Source organism: Oryx dammah, unplaced genomic scaffold (assembly GCF_014754425.2).
Source record: "Oryx dammah isolate SB20612 unplaced genomic scaffold, SCBI_Odam_1.1 HiC_scaffold_28, whole genome shotgun sequence".
Taxonomy (NCBI): Eukaryota; Metazoa; Chordata; class Mammalia; order Artiodactyla; family Bovidae; genus Oryx; species Oryx dammah.
Genome location: NW_024070212.1, coordinates 20,579,291 through 20,592,438, shown reverse-complemented (window position 1 = coordinate 20,592,438; position 13,148 = coordinate 20,579,291). Strand labels below are relative to the sequence as shown.

The following is a 13,148-nucleotide window of genomic DNA, read 5'->3' as shown; positions in this document are numbered from 1 at the left end:
CACTGTAAAGATTCCTGTTTGGTCTTCAGTTCAGTTGCTCAGTTGTGTCTGACTCTTTGTGATCCCATGAATCACAGCACACCAGGCCTCCCTGTCCATCACCAACTCCCGGAGTTCACCCAAACTCACGTGCATCAAGTCGGTGATGCCATCCAACCATCTCATCCTCTGTCATCCCCTTCTCCTCCTGCCCCAATCCCTCCCAGCATCAGGGTCTTTTCCAATGAGTCAACTCTTTGCATGAGGTGGCCAAAGTATTGGAGTGTTAGCCTCAGTATCAGTCCTTCCAGTGAACACCCAGGACTGGTCTCCTTTAGGATGGACTGGTTGGATCTCCTTGCAGTCCAAGGGACTCACAAGAGTCTTCTCCAGGACCACAGTTCAAAAGCATCAATTCTTTGGTGCTCAACTTTCTTCATAGCCCAACTCTCACATCCATACATGACCACTGGAAAAACCATAGCCTTGACTAGATGAACCTTTGTTGGCAAAGTAATATCTCTGCTTTTAAATATGCTGTCTAGCTTGGTCATAACTTTCCTTCCAAGGAGTAAGCTCTTTTAATTTCATGGCTGCAATCACCATCCACAGTGATTTTGGACTTAGGCAGCCATAAATTCAAGTATGGGGAATTAATGAAATGTGTTCCGGTAGAGAAGAGTGCTCAGAGGCTTGGTGAATGATTCTTGTTTCTCTTTTATGATAAGGAATGGAATCTGCTTATCTTGAAATTCATTTGGCCTGCTGGCACTGGATGCCCCTCCCCCCACCCACCCATCATACTTTGTCCTAGAAGACAGGACTCCTGGTTGGAGTTCAAGGCCTTCCCCACTCGACCTGCTGATCTAAGAGTTCTGCGAGTTGGGAGAGAGACGAACCCAGTGTCACGTGGGAACAAGAGCCGCCCTTGGAGAAAGGATGCTTTGTGCTTCTAACAGAACTGGTACCTGAAAATAGCCAAACTCTCCGGAGGATTGGCCAGAATGAGAGTGTCTCCCAAAGTAGGTATCTTACTTTTCAAATACCTTTTGAACCTGCATTTCTGCCCCCTGGCTTTTTTCCCTATAACGTAAAGTCCTCTGGCCTCTCCCAGTCACTACCTCAAGACAAACTGCCTGGTCTTTCTTTCACTATGTTAGTCTCTAAAAATAACACTTAAGAACCTAAAATCCACTACAGATTGTCATCCTGAGAGAAGTAAGTCAGACAGAGAAGGAGAAATAGCATTTGACATCCCTTATATGTGGAATTCAAATGATACAAATGAACTTACTTCCAAAACAGAGAACAAATTTTTGGTTGCAAGGAAGTGGGGAAGGATAGGGGGAAGGGATAGTTAGGGAGTTTGGGAAGGTCATACACACACTGATATATTTTAAATGGATAATCAAAAAGGACGTCCTGTATAGCACATGGAACTCTGCTCAATGTTATGTGGCAGTCTGGATGGGAGGAGGGTTTAGGGGAAAATGGAAACATGTGTATATATGGCTGAATCCCTTCACTGTTCACCTGAAAATATCACAACATTGTTAATTGGTTAACTCCAATACAAAATAAAAAGTTTAAAAAAAGAAGAAAAGAACCTAAAAGTCCAAACTCCTTGATCAGGCTTTGAGGCACAACACAATCAAGCCCAACTTTATCCTCCTCTGCTCCTCAGTGTCACCTTTTGGCACACATGTAGTCACCCACACCCAGCCCGCCCTTTGCTCACCCCACATGCTCTGCCTGAAACACCTCCAGCCCCCACCCCTAATTATTTATTTATAGTAGGTCACATTTTTTTTTCCAAGTGGATGAATTAAAGACCTAGCCATATTCAAGGCTCAGTTCAAATTTTAAAAGTGAAAGTGAAGTCTCTCAGTCGTGTCCCACTCTTTGCGACCCCATGGACTGTAGCTTACAATGCTCCTCCTTCCGTGGGATTCTCCAGGCAAGAATATTGGAGTGGGTTGCCATTTCCTTCTCCAGGAGATCTTCCCAACCCAGGGATCAAACCCGGGTCTCCCACATTGCAGGCGGACGCTTTACCATCTGCGCCACCGGGGAAGCTCAAATTATAGATCATATACAAATCCTTGCCTGACCACTACAGTCTGAAGGAATCACTCCAGCCTCTAAATTTCAACTAGAAAAGAAAATTGTTATACACATTTATTGAGCTCCTACTAGGCTCCAAGCACCAGCCTGGGTTACAGTTTATGAGTTCTCACTTAATCTTTTTTTTTTTTTTTACTTTACAATACTGTATTGGTTTTGCCATACATTGACATGAATCTGCCACAGGTGTACATGAGTTCCCAACCCTGAACCCCCCTCCCTCTTTCCTCCCCATATCGTCTCTCTGGGTTATCCCAGTGCACCAGCCCCAAGCATCCTGTATCCTGTACGGAACCTAGACTAGCGATTCGTTTCTTACATGATAGTATACATGTTTCAATGCAATTCTCCCAAATCATCCCACCCTCTCCCTCTCCCACAGAGTCCAAAAGTCTGTTCTTTACATCTGTGTCTCTTTTGCTGTCTCGCATACAGGGTTATCATTACCATCTTTCTAAATTCCATATATATGTGTTAGTATACTGTATTGGTGTTTTTCTTTCTGGCTTACTTCACTCTGTATAATCAGCTTTAGTTTCATCCACCTCATTAGAACTGATTCAAATGTATTCTTTTTAATGGCTGAGTAATACTCCATTGTGTATATGTACCACAGCTTTCTTATCCATTCATCTGCTGATGGACATCTAGGTTGCTTCCATGTCCTGGCTATTATAAACAGTACTGCAATTAACATTGGAGTACACATGTCTCTTTCAATTCTGGTTTCCTCAGTGTGTATGCCCAGCAGTGGGATTGCTGGGTCATAAGGCAGTTCTATTTGCAGTTTTTTAAGGAATCTCCACACTGTTCTCCATAGTGGCTGTACTAGTTTGCATTCCCACCAACAGTGTAAGAGGATTCCCTTTTCTCCACACCCTCTCCAGCATTTATTGCTTGGAGATTTTTGGATTGCAGCCATTCTGACTGGTGTGAAATGGTACCTCACTGTGGTCTTGATTTGCATTTCTCTGATAATGAGTGATGTTGAGCATCTTTTCATGTGTTTGTTAGCCATCCGTATGTCTTCTTTGAAGAAATGTCTATTTAGTTCTTTGGCCCATTTTTTGATTGGGTTGTTTATTTTTCTGGAATTGAGCTGCATGAGTTGCTTGTATATTTTTGAGATTAGTTGTTTGTCAGTTGCTTCATTTGCTATTATTTTCTCCCATTCTGAAGGCTGTCTTTTCACCTTGCTTATAGTTTCCTTTTTTGTGCAGAAGCTTTTAATTTTAATTAGATCCCATCTGTTTATTTTTGCTTTTATTTTCAGTATTCTGGGAGGTGGATCATAGAGGATCCTGCTATGATTTATGTCGAAGAGTGTTTTGCCTATGTTCTCCTCTAGGAGTTTTATAGTTTCTGGTCTTACATTTAGATCTTTAATCCATTTTGAGTTTACCTTTGTGTATGGTGTTAGAAAGTGTTCTAGTTTCATTCTTTTACAAGTGGTTGACCAGTTTTCCCAGCACCACTTGTTAAAGAGATAAACTCACTTAATCTTAATGGTCCGATTCACAAGAGAAAAGTCCCTGAAAATGTAAGCTGGTTTTCCATGGCTATTTGGATAAGCAGCAGAATCTGGATTTAAACTTAGTTGAATCCGGGTTCCTCCCACCATCTGCCCAGCCTCCCAACCATGAGGGCTGTGTTAAGGAACACAAGTAGTTAGATTGGGAGGAGGAAGGCACTCCAGGCAAATGGAATAGCAGAGGCATGTTCACGAATCGGGTTGGGGGGCCAGGGGCGGTGCTTCCTTGGTAGCTCAGCAGTAAAGAGCCTGCCTGCCAATGCAGGAGATGTGAGCTCGATCCCTGGGCAGGGAAGATCCCCTGGAGGAGGAATGGGCAACCCGCTCCAGTATTCTTGCCTAGGATATCCTATGGACAGAGGAGCCTCAAGGGCTACAGTCCATAGGGGAGCAAAAAGAGTTAGACATGGTTTATTGACTAAGCAAGCACACGTTCACGAATGGTGAATCTCGGACCACAGCTGCCATGGAGTTGAGTAGGAGCTCTCTTTCATATTTATCAAAACTCCTCCCCACTGCCTGGGTTCCTTCCTTCCTTGGGGTCATGCCCATCATAAAACTGTCTGATGATCATCAGAATAGTAGCACTTAAGGTGCAAGAGGCCCTATGTGCTTCTCCAGTCTCATTCTCATAACATTAGGAACTAGGTTCTATTACACCCATTTGACGGATGAGGAAATAAGTGATTTCCTCATTTCCTCATGAGAGTAAGAGTACATCTGTTCTGTAATTCAGGTTTCTAATACTTAATCATTTCGTGATGAGGCTCACCAGGCAAAGAGACTATCATGAAGGGCCAAGGAAAGGAGATGCTGAACTCTTTAGGAAAATATGTCTAGTTCTGGCTCTGCCTTGCCACTCTCATCAAATTCCTGTGCAACAAATGTGAAAATCATTTAACCAAGATGTCCAGAGATGTCCATTCCCATTCTATCAGACTTAGGACCTTAAGGGCCTCCCAAGTGGCACTAGTGGTAAAGAACCCGCCTGCCAATTCAAGAGCCACAGGAGTCACAGGTTCGATCCCTGGGTCAGGAAGATCCTCTGGAGGAGGGCATGGCAACCCTCACCAGTATTCTTGCCTGGAGAATCCCATGAGCAGAGGAGCCTGGCAGGCTACGGTCCATGGGTCACACAGAGTTGGATACGACTGAAGTGACTTAGCACGCATGCAGGCAAGGACCTTACCTGCCTGAGAGAGTATCAGAATTCTTCAGCCTCCTCCATCTTGATAAAAAGCATTATCCAAACATACTGACTCTATTCTTGCAGCTCTCTCCCTGCCACACTAACTTCTATTTATCGGCGAAGCTAAGCATCTACTGTATGCCAGGTATTGTTCTAAGAGCAGGTAACACAAAAGTCAAGACCCCTGCTCTCTAGAGCTTAACATCTGCCAAAGGTGACAAAAAGTAAACAAGATGATTTCTGATGATAAAGGCTACAAATGATGAGATCTGGTGGTGAGGTGGAAGGAGGATGCTGAATTTAAAAGCCATTCCTGGGAAGGAAACATTTCCATTCATACCCAAATGACAAGCAGGAGCCAGCCTTCAAAGCTCCAGTATCTATCATATTTGGGGGGCTGAAAAGGACACCAGCAATCATCTAGTCTCAGCCCCTTACTGATAGATGAGTAAACAGAGACTCAATGAGATGCTATGCAAATTCGTTCCACATTTCTTAAGGACTTCCCTGTTGGCTCAGACGGTAAAGAGTCTGCCTGCAATGCGTGAGACCCAGGTTTGATCCCTGGGTTGGGAAGATCCCCTGGAGAAGGAAATGGAAACCCTCTCCAGTATTCTTGCCTGGAGAATCCCATGGACAGAGGAACCTGGTAGGCTACAATTCATGGGGTCGCAAAGAGTCAGACACACTTAGCAACTAACACTTTCAACGAGATTAAAACACAAGATCTCCCAGCTGACAGCAAGGCTGCCCTACTGCTCCACAGGGCCTTTGGAGACACATATTTGAATGTAAGCACATTTGTGGTTATGCTTGAACACATATTTCTAATTTTATTTTCAATACACCCTTGGGGAAAAGATGAGAGGCTTTGATAGGCAATAAACTTGAGGCTCCAGTTGGCAAAGGGACTTGTCTAATGGCCTGTCACTAACAACTGAATCAAAGCCCAAGTTATTTGTATTCCAGTCCTGTGTTCCTTCCCTGGGATGAGAAAGAGTTGTCTAACCAGTGGTCTATGAAAGTAAGACATCATTACTAGCAACTTCATAGTTTATGGTGCAAAGAACAAACAAAAGAGCCAAAGATAAGAACAATTTACTTTGTCATAACACAGAGACTCAAAGTCCCTGAGTTATTTGCTGCAGGGAAAAACACGTGACTCCAGGTGACCAGACAACCATGGCCTAAGACAAAGAGCCCCTGTGCCTTTTGGAAACGGGACTGAGATTTCACTCATGGGTGCAACGTTGCAGCAACTGTAACTGAGGAGATGTTCCTGCAGAGCCGGCCCAGACCAAGAATCTCCTCCACTGGGGAGCCCCGAGACGACAGTCACACTTAAGCCTCTTGACCACTTCCGCTTAGGAAATAAGTTACTAAGTAGTGGCTCCCAAACGTCCCTTCCCACAAGAATCATCTGAAGGGATGTTGCAGAAGGGAAAAAAAAAAAAAGATTTTTCATGGCCTCACAAGATCCAAAGAACTAGACGCTCTAGAGGGTAAAGTCTGGGGATCTGTTTTAAAATTCGGTCAGCCTAAAAATCCACGGACTTTTCTTATTTCTCAGAGCTATAACATGATAAAAAGCATTTTTATTATCCAGTGAGAAAGTTGTTAGGTTGTATCTCTTAACGGCTGCTTCCAAAAGAAAATCTCTACTACCCAAAGCCCTTGAACAGTGGGAAGGTCTGTGAGAGAAAGAATCTCCCTGGAAATCTGTGAAGTTTGTTGTCTCCCTCCCTCTGGCTACACATCAAACGCCGGTGCAACCCTGGGAAACCTTGCTCTGAGGGTCAGATTACCTATTCTCTTGTGAAGCAGACTCCAGACTGTGAGGGTCCGGGTGTCTCATGCACAGAGAACCTCAGAGTGTAGAAAATCCCTCATCCCCCAATCCCACCATCACCAACGGGGCCTGCCTGGCTTCTTCCCCACCAGGCTCTCTTCTGCCCTGGACAGCCAGCTACTGCATAGAAATGGAAAAAGAAAAAGAAAGAAGGGGGTCTGGGCCTAGGTGGTCAGGGCCCTCAGTCACAGGGACCCCGAGTCAGTTCTTACCTAGGTCCTGGAGGAAGAAGAGCTACTGGCCTCACCAGGAGGTTCTCTCTCTGCTGGTGAGCTCTAGTTGGAACTCACTGGACTTTGAACAAAGGTTGATTTAAAAGCTGATATATTTAACAGGGATCTGTGGTCTGAGTTCAAATGACCTCTGTCCAGCTTGCTGTCAGCTGGCTGGGCTCTGAGCTGGGCAAACCTGGAAAACCCTCAGCAAACCCAAGGCTCAGGCCCACCTGCCTAGAGAGGGGCGCAGAGGGGGGAGGGGAGGCTAGCCAGGGCGAGGGGCCTTCCGCTTGGCAGATGCCTCAGTCACACTCAAGCAATACCCAAGCCTCAGAGCCACCGCTGTCCCCCAGGCCAAGGGCAGCGGTGATCGCCAGCACCTGAGCACCCTGAGGTCTTCCTGGGGAGCAGTACCTGTGCCACCTCACCCGTCGGAGGCCACAGGCCAAGAAGTCCCGGTAAAAGGAGCAAAGCTCCGTGTACGCCCATCCTGCCTCCCCTCCACCTGGCGTTCTTACTTTGCAGGCTCGCTAGAAGCTGAGCCAGTAAAGCCCCTGCTCTTATTTCTCAACTCCTTTGCTTTCCTCCTACACTCTCCCCTCTCTCTCTCTTTCCTTTCTCTGTCTCACCTGAGGGTGCTCTGTTTCTCTTCTCCGACAACTGGTTTCCCCGTCCACGCTCAGAACCTCTCAGGCAAGCCCTGCTGGGCAGGTGGAGGCACTTCCACAAGCTCCTGGGCCAGCGCCTGGGAAGCACAGTGGCGTCCTGAGCTCAGCCCCTAGCCCCGAGCAGCTGACCCCTATCAGCAGCACCCACACAAGCAGACCCAGTGCTGGGCCTCTCACTGACCTGGATCCTCAGCCCACACTGGAAATCAGGGCAAGAGATTGCTCCGAGCAGTGAAGCAAAGAGAACCACAGGCTGAGGACAGGGTGGCCTCGCCCTCCTCCACCTACATTCCAAACGCGCCTCTTGTCTTTGCTGGGCCTTGGCTGCTCTCCGGTGAAGGCACGGCAGGAGCCAGAGGGTAAATGGTCAACAATGACAGACATCTGAGTAGCTAGTTCATATCAGGTCATCTCCACCTTCACATCTACCTGGGCCTCCTACATGTCTTCCAAAGTAGACAGTAGGAGGGGAGGAGCTGGATGTAAGATCAGAACACCTGGATTCAAATTCTGACTCCATCACTTACCAAGTGTTTGATCTAGAGGAATTTATTTATTTTGACTGCCCTGGGCCTTCGTTGCTGCAGTCAGACTTTCTCTAGTTGCAGTGATGGGGGCTACTCTTTAGTTGCGATACGTGGGCTTCTCACTGAGGTGGCTTCTCTTCTCTTGTTCTGGAATTCAGGCTCTAAGGTGGGTGGGCTTCAGTAGTTGTGGCACACGGGCTTAGTTGCCCTGCAGCATGTGGGATCTTCCTGGACTAGGGATTGAGCCCATGTTCCCTGCATTAGCAGGTGGATTCTTAACCACTGGACCACCAAGAAACCTGAGGAATTCATTTTTAACTCTGAGTTTCACTTACTTTCATCAGGTAAATGGTTGTTACAACATTGTTTTTAGAAGTTTTTTTATATTGAATCAAAACATCTCTCACTTCTGCCCCTGAGTCCTCACGGCTCCCTCTGAGCTACACACTAAGTGTACTCTGTTCTGCACAGCAGCTCTTCAAATATTTGAAGGCTGATGTATTTCCCATGTGTGTGTTAGTTGCTCAGTCGTGTCCAACTCTTTGCGACCCTATGGAATATAGTCCTCCAGGCCCCTCTGTCCATGGAATTCTCCAGGCAAGAACACTGGAGTGGGTTGCCATTTCTTTCTCCAGGGGATCTTCCTGACCTAGGGCTCGAATCCTGGCCTCCTGAATTAGGCAGATTCTTCACCACTGAGCCACCAGGGAGCCGAATCGCCCATAAGCCTCCATTCCTCTGGAGTCAATGGGTCCCTTCATTCCTTCAGGTGGTCTGCCTTTGCCATGACTTCAACACTTCTTGCCCTGGATCCCAGCCTGTCAACTCCCTCTTAAAATCAAAGGCCTGAAGGGGAAACTTGGAGGTGAGGGAATTGGTTCTTTATCTTGAGTGTGGGTTTTGTCTACAATGACCAACCAAACTATACACCTACAAGTGGATGAATTGTGTTGTATTGAAATAATTCTTTAATTTTTAAAGTAGCCAAAGTCAACAGAATTATTCTTGAAATTTCTAAAATTAAAAAAATTTTTGAATGATTAAAAGAAAAAGCAACTTCACAATGCAGTTTACCCTTGGTCTGTATTCAGAGACTTCTCAGACTTACTCTTCACCCCAGGCCAGATGGGATAGATAGCAATAGCCTGGAAACTGGAAATAGAAGAGGCCTTGATATACAGAGACACTATTAGTTCAAAATTAAATAGAAATGAGCAATTGTTTGTTTTAATGACAAAACTCTTCCCCACTGTTACGTGGAACTGAATGAGATTTGCCCTCACTAAAATTTGGATTTTAAAAAATCTCATGGCAATAACTGGCTGTGATTTGGTTAATGCAAAGGAGAGTAGGTCTTTTTGCTGATTATTTAAATCAATTACTTAGATCTAGACATTAAAGCCAAGGGAAAATAACATTGTCTATTGTGTGTGCCTGGTAAGCCTTTATATCCATTATTCTGTTAACCCTCAGCATGATCTTATGAGAAAATATCCCCATTTTACAGATAAGTGAAGTGAAGTTGCTTAGTCATGTCTGACTCTTTGGGATCCCGTGGACTGTAGCCTACCAGGCTCCTCTGTCCATGGAATTCTCCAGGCAAGAATACTGGAGTGGGTTGCTATTTCCTTCTCCAGGAGATCTTCCTGATCCAGGGATCAAACCCAGGTCTCCTTTACCATCTAAGCTACCAGGGAAGCCCCAGGATAGCCCCTTATCTTAATTTACAGATAGAAAGAGAGAAGTCGCTCAGTCATGCCTGACTCTTTGTGACCCCATGGACAGTAGCCTGCACCAAGCTCCTCCATCCATGGGATTTTCTAGGCAAGAGTACTGGAGTGGGTTGCTGTTTCCTTCTCCAAATTTTATTTCTTCTCACTTTACAGATAAGAAGCCTTTAAATCCATCTGGTTAATTATCTTATCAGATCTCCTGGCTCCGAAGGCTTACAGAGCCTGTCTGTCTCCTTAGGTAAAATTGTTTTTCCTCTACAATAAGGCCTCCCACTATCCAAGGAATGTGCTCTCCTTCCCTAGAAGTACTCAAGAAGAGGCTGGCGATAACCTGTGTCATGTTACAGAAAGAAGTCCTGCGTTGTTAGGGGATTGGAGTAGGTGATTTCTTGGGTTGCTTCCAACTCTAAGATTCTGTGAACCTAAATGCTGTGAGTCCTGCCCTGGTGTGTGTAGGGGCAAGAGTTATGAGCATGGAATTTGGCATCAAATAGATGCTGAATTGAATCTTAAATCTGCCATTAACAGTATTATGTTTTTTATTGTGAGCTTAAATTTGCCTGGGCTTTATCTATGGAAAACCTGGCAGCTTGGGTGGAGGGTTTTCTGTTTTGTTTTTGTCAAGCAGATCTTCTCCATACACATAGAATGGTGAAGAAGGACACGAAAAACCTTGGGTCAGTTTATGTTGGTTACTTGCTGTAGTGCTTCTAGATCATGAAGAAAATGAACGTCAGTTACAGCACCAGCACCTCCTAAAAGCAGATCCATGGTCAGGAACTTGCAAGAGAAGATTCTTTTTCTTCTCAGAGTCCAGGCCAAGACAGGTGGTTTCCTTCGTATTCCTGATCCATTTTACCCTGTTCTGTTTTTTCCATAAACCTATCTCCTTTTATCATGTTTATATAATGTTTATTAATTATATTCTGTCTCTTCCCCACCAGAATATTATCTCCCCAGGGGTAGAGATTTGTAATTGTTTTGACACTGTATTCCAAGAGCCTAGAATATAAGCCTAGCTTATAGCAAGCTTTCCAAAAATGAATGAGTGAGTGAATAAATGAATCAATCTCCTTTTGCCAACAGGATTGGTTTTTACCCCACCCTTTCGCTGAGATTGTAGCCTTCTGAGATTCTGGGCTCCCTGCAGGGTCTCAGTTCCTAGGTCTTAAGTCCTGTCCCAAAGTGACCCTGGGAAAATAGACTACTTGGTTACTGGTTTTCAGCTTTCTCCTCACTTTCTTTCACTTCACTTTCTCTTCACTTCTGGACCTTAGCAGTTTCTTCCCTTTTTTCCAAGTTCAACTATGTAGTTGAAAACAATTTTTTTAAATATATTTTACCCAGTATTTCCATGAACTTTGTAGAGAAAGGGATTTCAGATTTTCTAGTCTGCCATGTTTCCAGAAATGATTCTATCACTTAGCATTACTTTGCCTCTCAAAATGTCAGCTTTAGACAATGCTGCAAACATACAACAGAGAAGGCAATGGCACCCCACTCCAGTACTCTTGCCTGGAAAAATCCCATGGATGGAGGAGCCTGGTGGGCTACAGTCCATGGGGTCACTAAGAGTTGGACATGACTGAGCAACTTCACTTTCACTTTTCACTTTCATGCATTGGAGAAGGAAATGGCAACCCACTCCAGTGTTCTTGCCTGGAGAATCCCAGGGACGGGGGAGCTTGGTGGGCTGCCGTCTATGGGGTTGCACAGAGTCGGACACGACTGAAGCTACTTAGCAGCAGCAGCAGCAAATATACAATAATCAAAACAGTGTGGTATTGGCACAAAAACATATATGGACCAAAGGAACAGCCTAAAGAGCCCAGAAATAACCCACACACTGATGGTCAATTAGTCTTTAACAAAGGAGACAAGACTATACAATGGAGAAAAGACAGTCTGTTCAGCAAGTGGTGTTTGGAAAGCCAGGCAGCTGAATCAATGAAGTTAGAACACTTCTTCACACCATACACAAAAATAAACTCAAAATGGCTTAAAGACTGCAATATAAGATATGATATCATAAAACTCCTAGAAGACAACACAGGCAAAATATTCTTGGACATAAATCATAGCAATGTTTTCTCAGGTCAGTCTCCCAAGGCAAAAGAAATAAAAGTAAAAATAAATAAATAGGACCTAATCAAACTTATAAACTTTTGCACAGCAAAGGAAACCATAAACAAAGTGAAAACACAACCTACGGGCTGGGAGAAAATAATTGCAAAGAATGCAAACAACAAGGGCCTAATCTTCAAAATATACAAACAGCTTATTTAGCTCAATAAAAAAAGGGGGGGGGGGGGCAAAAGACCTAAATAGACATTTCTCCAAAGAAGACATAAAGATAGCTAAACAGCACATGAAAAGATGCTCAACATCACTAATTATTAGAGAAATGCAAATCAAAACTACAATGAGGTTTCGCCTCATACTAATCAGAATGGCCATCATCAAAAAGTCTACAAATGATAAAAGCTGAAGAGGGTGTGGAGAATAGGGAACTCTTCTACACTGTTGGGAGGAATGTAAATTGGTACAGCCACTATGGAGAACATTATGAGGGTTCCTTGAAAAACTAAAAATAGGATTTCCCTGGTACTCCAGTGGTTAGGAATCTGCCTGCCAATGCATGGGACATGGGTTTGATCTCTGGTCCAGGAAGATTCCACATGCCACGGGGTAAATAAGTCCATGCTCTAGAGCCCACGTGCCACAACCACTGACGCCCATACTCTGCAACAAGGGAAGCCACCACAGTGAGAAACCCACACACCACAATCAGCGAGTAGCCGCCTTTCACCACAACTAGAGAAAGCTTACAAACAACAACAAGGACGCAGTGCTGTCAGAAAGAAACTGAAAATATAGTTACCGTATGATCCAGCAATCCCACTCTTGGGCATTGACTCCAGAAAAGACAAAAAACTCTAATTAAAAAAGATACATACACCTCCTCCCCCTCGAAGAAGATACATAGACCCCAATATTCACAGCAGCACTACTTACAATAGCCAAGACACGAAAGCAAACTAAATATCCATCAACAGATGGATGGGTAAAGATGTAGTACATATGCCCAATAAAATATTACTCAGTCATAAAGTAAAAATGAAATAAGGCCGCGTGCAGCAACAAGGACAGACCTAGAGATTATCACACTAAGTGAAGTCAGACAAAGACAGATATCGTATATGACTTGTATATGAAACCTAAAAAAATGATGCAGATGAAATTATTTAAAAAACAGAAACAGACCCACAGACATAGAAAACAAATTTATAGTTACCAAAAGGGAAAGGAGGGAAGGATAAATTAAGAGGTTGG

General features: G+C 44.4%; 1 protein-coding gene across 3 annotated transcripts in view; it reads right to left on the bottom strand.

Annotated features, from left to right (window-relative positions):
• PDZK1 (PDZ domain containing 1) overlaps nucleotides 1–13,148 on the bottom strand; it is a 55,634-nt gene that overhangs the window by 31,679 nt on the left and 10,807 nt on the right. Inside the window, exons 1-2 of one of the 3 annotated variants that reach the window (XM_040230859.1) lie at nucleotides 7,517–7,726; nucleotides 6,885–6,966 (exon numbers count right to left, since the gene is read on the bottom strand). The exons of 1 other annotated variant lie outside the window; for it this stretch is intronic. The gene's annotated coding sequence lies outside the window, so the exon portion shown is untranslated. Of the gene's footprint in view, nucleotides 1–6,884; nucleotides 6,967–7,516; nucleotides 7,727–13,148 lie in introns of those variants that run through there. One more of the 3 variants, XM_040230861.1, reaches the window with a different exon arrangement.